General features: G+C 39.4%; 1 pseudogene; it reads left to right on the plus strand.

Annotated features, from left to right (window-relative positions):
• Window positions 1–4,549: 4,549 nt before the first annotated feature.
• Window positions 4,550–4,892, plus strand: LOC131998797 (pancreatic progenitor cell differentiation and proliferation factor-like; annotated as a pseudogene).
• Window positions 4,893–5,426: the final 534 nt, after the last annotated feature.

Consider the following 5,426-nt stretch of genomic DNA (forward strand, 5'->3'; position numbering starts at 1 on the left):
GCACTAAGATGTATGTGTGTGGTGAGACGGGGAAACCAGGGCCCAGGTCAGCAATGCCAAGTGAGTTATTGAAAGAACACTGGTATTGATCTGTAGTTTAATAGAGAGTGGTTAGAGTTTGAAGCTGGGGAGTGACACCATCAGATTCACTGTCTGGAAGGTCACTGCTGCAGTCTGCTAAAGTCTGCAGTCTACTAAAGTCTGCTAAAGCTGCACTAACAGAGTACAACACACTAGGTGACTTACATAACAGAAATGTATTTTCTTACAGTTCTAAAAGTTAGAAGTCCAAGAACAAGGTAGCAGCAGGATTGACTTCTTCTGAGGCCTCTCTGCTTGTCTTACAGATGGCTGCCTTCTCCCTGTGTCTTCATGTGGACATCCCTCTGTGCTTTTCTGTGTCCTAATCTATTCTTCTTATAAGGATGCCAGTCATGTTGGATTAGGGCCCACCCTAATGACCTCATTTGAACTTACTTCCCTCTTTAAAGACTGTCTCCAAATATAGTCACATTCTGAGGTACTATAGGTTAGGATGTCAACGCAAGAATTTGGAGGGGCACAGAATTTATCCACATAACTGTCACTTGACTGTAAAAGTAGAGAAGGCCCTAGAGATGATAAGACTGGAGGAAGGACAAGTGACAGAAGAACCCGGAGTGTGTATTTCCAGAAGGAGAGAGGAGTTAGCAGCACCCAAGTTTCTTCCTCCAAGGCAAAAAGAAAGTAAGGACTGAAAAGTGCTTACTTGAAAGAATTAGGGGCAAAGAAGTCATAGATGATCTTGGTAAGACCAAGGATCAGTCACAGGTGCAGGTAACCCCTCAGGAAGTTTACCTGTGAAGACAGGAGAGAGCTTAAGGATAACAGAGTCAAGAGAAGACTCATTGTGTTCACAAATAATTATTCAGTTCCCAGTGTGCGCCAAAGGCTGACAAAGTACATTAGATGAAACGTTGTCATTGGCAAGACCAACCATTTGAGCTAATAGAGAAACTACAATTGTGTTTTTTTAGAAATAATTTCTGTGTATATAGTCAGAGACCAGAATACAGCAAAAATGATATCAATTGCTGAGTTTGGGAATTAGATTTAAGAATAATCCTTCAACTGTGTTTCTTCTCTATTATTAAGAGTCTTTATGGTTTGCTTTTTTTTTCCCCCTTCCCACATATTCATGTTTTCTTAAATTCCACATATGATTGAAATCCTATGGTATTTGTCTTTCTCTGACTCTAGTTCCATCCACGTTGTTACAAATGGCAAGGGTCCAATTTTTGATGGCTGCATAATATTCCATTCATATAGATACCACCTTTTCTTTATGCATTCACCAGTTGATGGACATTTGGGCTCTTTCCATAATTTGGCTATTGTTGATAAAGCTGTGTAAACTTTGGGGTACATGTACCCTTTCAAATCTGTACTTTCGTATCCCTTAAATAAATACCTAGTAAAACAGTTGCTGTATCTTAGGGCAGTTATATTTTTGACTTTTTAAGGAACCTCCATACTGTTTTCCAGAATGGCTGCACCAGCTTGCATTCCCACGAACAGTATAAATGGGTTGCCTGGTCTCCACAGCCTTGCCAAAATCTGTTGTTTCATGTGTTTTTAATTTTAGCATTCTGAAAGGTGTGAGGTGGTATCTCACCATGGCTTTGACTTGTATTTCCCTAACAATGAGTGATATTGAGCATCCTTCATGAGTCTATTATTCATCTGGATGTCTTCTCTGGAAAAATGTCTGTTCATATCTTCTTCCCATTTCTTAACTGGATCATTTGTTTTTGGGTGTTTGCCACAATCTCTTCTCAAACAGTGTATTAATATACAAGAAGGAACATAGTAAGGGGAGGTATTTTATTTAACTTGGGGGAAAAAAAAACAAGAAAAAAAATATCTTCCCTCCTAATAGCAAAAGAAAAACATTGGACCAAAGATCCTAGGAGTTTCATCTTGTATGTATATCTTGCCTGCCAATCTGATCGACTATCAACTTCTCAAGGATAGATATGTATTCTACACCTCTGTTGTCCCCACAAAAGTCAGCTCAGTGTTTCACTGTAGGAGTCTAATTAATGCTTAATAAATATTTGCTTGTTGAAATACTGAAAGTTAAACAAAATATTGAAAGAGAGAACAAGCCAGGGCTAAGGTACAGGGACCTTTTTGAAAAACATACTCCCTTTCTGAGACAGTTTCCACTCCTTCCTTAAGTACTCTGGGACTTTGGTGATACTGCATTCCATTCCCTAGTACTGTTTCTCCGGCTTTGGAAGGAAAGGGTGGTTCCCCTCTCCCACACCCTTCCTTGGCAATGATAAAAAGGATGCTATTTCTATGACATTTGAAAACAGAACAGAAAGACTTTACTTTCAGCTGCTTATTAGACATATTCAATGAACAGCAACAATCAATTGTACATCTCTGTTTTGTTGCTAAGATGCAATAAACCCATACTAATAGCAGTCAAGGATCATGTATAAATCTAACAGTAACTGCTTAATTCCCAAATCACTTCTTTAAACAGACACTAGAAGGAAGCTACTATAACCCTTCATGCACCAAACTAGATTGGTTCTATTTTAACAAACCCCTAACTCAATTTAACAGCATTTCTTCAATCGACTGGTGGCTCCTGTTTTCATGTGCAGTAAGGCTTATCGGTCTAATGATAATTTGTGTGATCATGCTGGTATGATATAAAAACATTTTTTCAAGTAAAAGTTATCATGGATGAGAAAAATTTTCTATCTCTAGACAACTGCAAGATTAATTAACAGTTAATCTCAATCTGATTTCCTGTCCACCCACAGGGTTTCAGCCACCCATTTGGAAGGAAGTCTTGAGGGGTGGTTACATGGACAGTGTAATGCAGTTATACCACTGGGGGGTAAAAACCCCAGGTTTACTATTTGTATAATGTTGGGACATATAACCTCTTTGGCCTCAATTTTTCAACTCTAAAAATAAGATAATAAAAAATTAAAAATAATAACAAATATGAAACATTAAACATGCAAAGGTAGGTAACTTTCTAACCAGAGAGCCATTTAGTATTTTGAGGCAAAATTTACTATTTTAGCCATTTTAGTTGTACAATTCACAGCTTTTATTATATTCACGATGTTATACAACCATCACCGCTCCCCCCCCCCCCCCAAAAAAAACGATATTCATTCAGACATCAGGCAGTCACTCTGTAATATTCCCCACCACAGATCCTGGCAACCACAAATATGCTTTCTGTTCCTATGGATTTGCCTATTCTGCACATTTCATATAAATGGGACAGTACAATAGAGTCCACAAAATTTGCTAAACAGACTAGTTAGCACATATCTAAAGTTTTGAAGATAAATAACCAAAGAATTAGAAACAAAAGCGATTGCCCCTGGGGAGAGAGCATAGAATGTGGAGAGGAAAAGCATGCAAAGCTGCTTTTCACGTTAAGTTCTTTACTATTCAACATATGTATTAATTGATCATTTAAACTGAATTCAATTCATTACTTGATAGTTGATCATTTTCCTTATAATGAGGGATTTTTAAAACTTAGTATTTATCTCATCAAGTTATTTGAAAAGTAAGTGAGATAACACTTATGAAATAAATATGTGGCCCATGCTCTGGGATGCAGAGGTACTTGACACATGTAAGCTACCATAATTATGACTAATCATTATAAACCAGATGTATTAACCAGGATTATATGTTTGTGTCCCCTCCAAATTCCTATATTTAAATCCTAACCCCCAACAGGAAGGTATCGGGAAGTAGAGCCTTAAGAGGTAATTAATTGGGGCACCTGGGTGGCTCAGTGGGTTAAAGCCTCTGCCTTCGGCTCAGGTCATGATCCCAGGACCCTGGGATCGAGCCCCGAATTGGGCTCTTTGCTCAGCAGGGAGCCTGCTTCCTCCCCTCTCTCTCTGCCTGCCTCTCTGCCTACTTGTAATCTCTGTCTGTCAAATAAAATAAATAAAATAAATAAAATCTTTAAAAAAAAAAAAGGTAATTAATTCATGAGGACAGAATCTTCATGATGGGATTAGGGTCCTTAGAAGAAGAAACAGGATAGAGCTTGCTTCCTCTATATTCTCCATCACATGAAAAGTATGAGAAGAAGATGGCCGACTGCAAACCATAAAGTGGAACCTCACCTGCATGGGGCCTGCCAGCACTTTGATCTGGGACTTCCCAGCCTCTGGAACTGTGAGAAATAAATTTCTGCTCTTTTAGCCACCCAGTCTTCCATCACAGTAGCCAGAACCAACTAACACATCAGGTGATCAGTGTTATACAACAATGGAATCACAGCCATGTTGAGGCAGAGCCTAGAGTACTTTGATGGAGATAAACAGTGAAATCCCATGTATTTTATGGATATACCACTAATATAATATCAAAATAGTTAATTAAATATAACTCTTAAATTCCCTCCATTTCTTATATTATTGGATAAATTTTGATTGAGAAGAAAAAAAGCCTTTTAAATAAGACAAAACAAAAGCTGTCACTGAAGTTCCACCAACTCATATGCAACAGCATGGCAACCATCCCCTCCAGCAGCTAACTCGTGGATACCCAGGACTATTACTAGCACCGCCTGGGCTCCACTTCCAGTAATAGCCCTTCGAAGTGCAGAGTATGGTAGGGAAGTCATTCCTCACTACCTGGGTCTCCCCAAGATCAACCTGGGTCACTGGTATGCATGCTGCTTCTTCGGGAAGTCCACTCTCCCACTCATGGCTACAGTGTTGGAGTCCCCAGAACGTTCAGAATCTCGCCAGGCCTCCAGCAGCACAGTCATCTGCAACTTGGCTCTGGAAGCCATGAGGAGGCTTCCTGGTGGCCAGTCTGCCAAAGCCAACACCATACCACCATCTTGAGTGGCCACCACCAGGCTTCAGGAGGCGCTAGACTCATCAGAGCCCCTACCCTACCCTCCCTTCCCTTCCCCTCCCAATCAGCTAGGCAGGTTGTAGCAAGCAGAAGCAATGGGGTTCTTTTAAACCAAAGTAAATCAAAGTAAACCAAGTAAACAAAACAGAAAAAAGGAAGTTGAGAGAATCCCACTCTTTACTATCCAAGCCATACCCAAGCCTTCTTCATACCCTGAAACCGTGTGCTTTGCACCAAGTGGAAAATAAGCAGAATTCTGCTATTTAAGTGTTATGCTATCTATTGAGTCATTTTCAGACAAAGTGGAGAAAAAAGTACTTTGGAGAACCAACAAAACATGGAACGAGTATAATTTTGAGCTACCGACCAAACCAAGATCATAAGCAGTGGCGTCTCTTATCTCATTGTAAAAGAGAAACTTGGACCTTTTGCAGAAGTCAACACATCAACACACTTGATTTTTTTTTCTTTAAAGATTTTATTTATTTATTTGATAGACAGAAATCACAAGTAGCCAGAGA

Source organism: Mustela nigripes, chromosome 13 (assembly GCF_022355385.1).
Source record: "Mustela nigripes isolate SB6536 chromosome 13, MUSNIG.SB6536, whole genome shotgun sequence".
NCBI lineage: Eukaryota > Metazoa > Chordata > Mammalia > Carnivora > Mustelidae > Mustela > Mustela nigripes.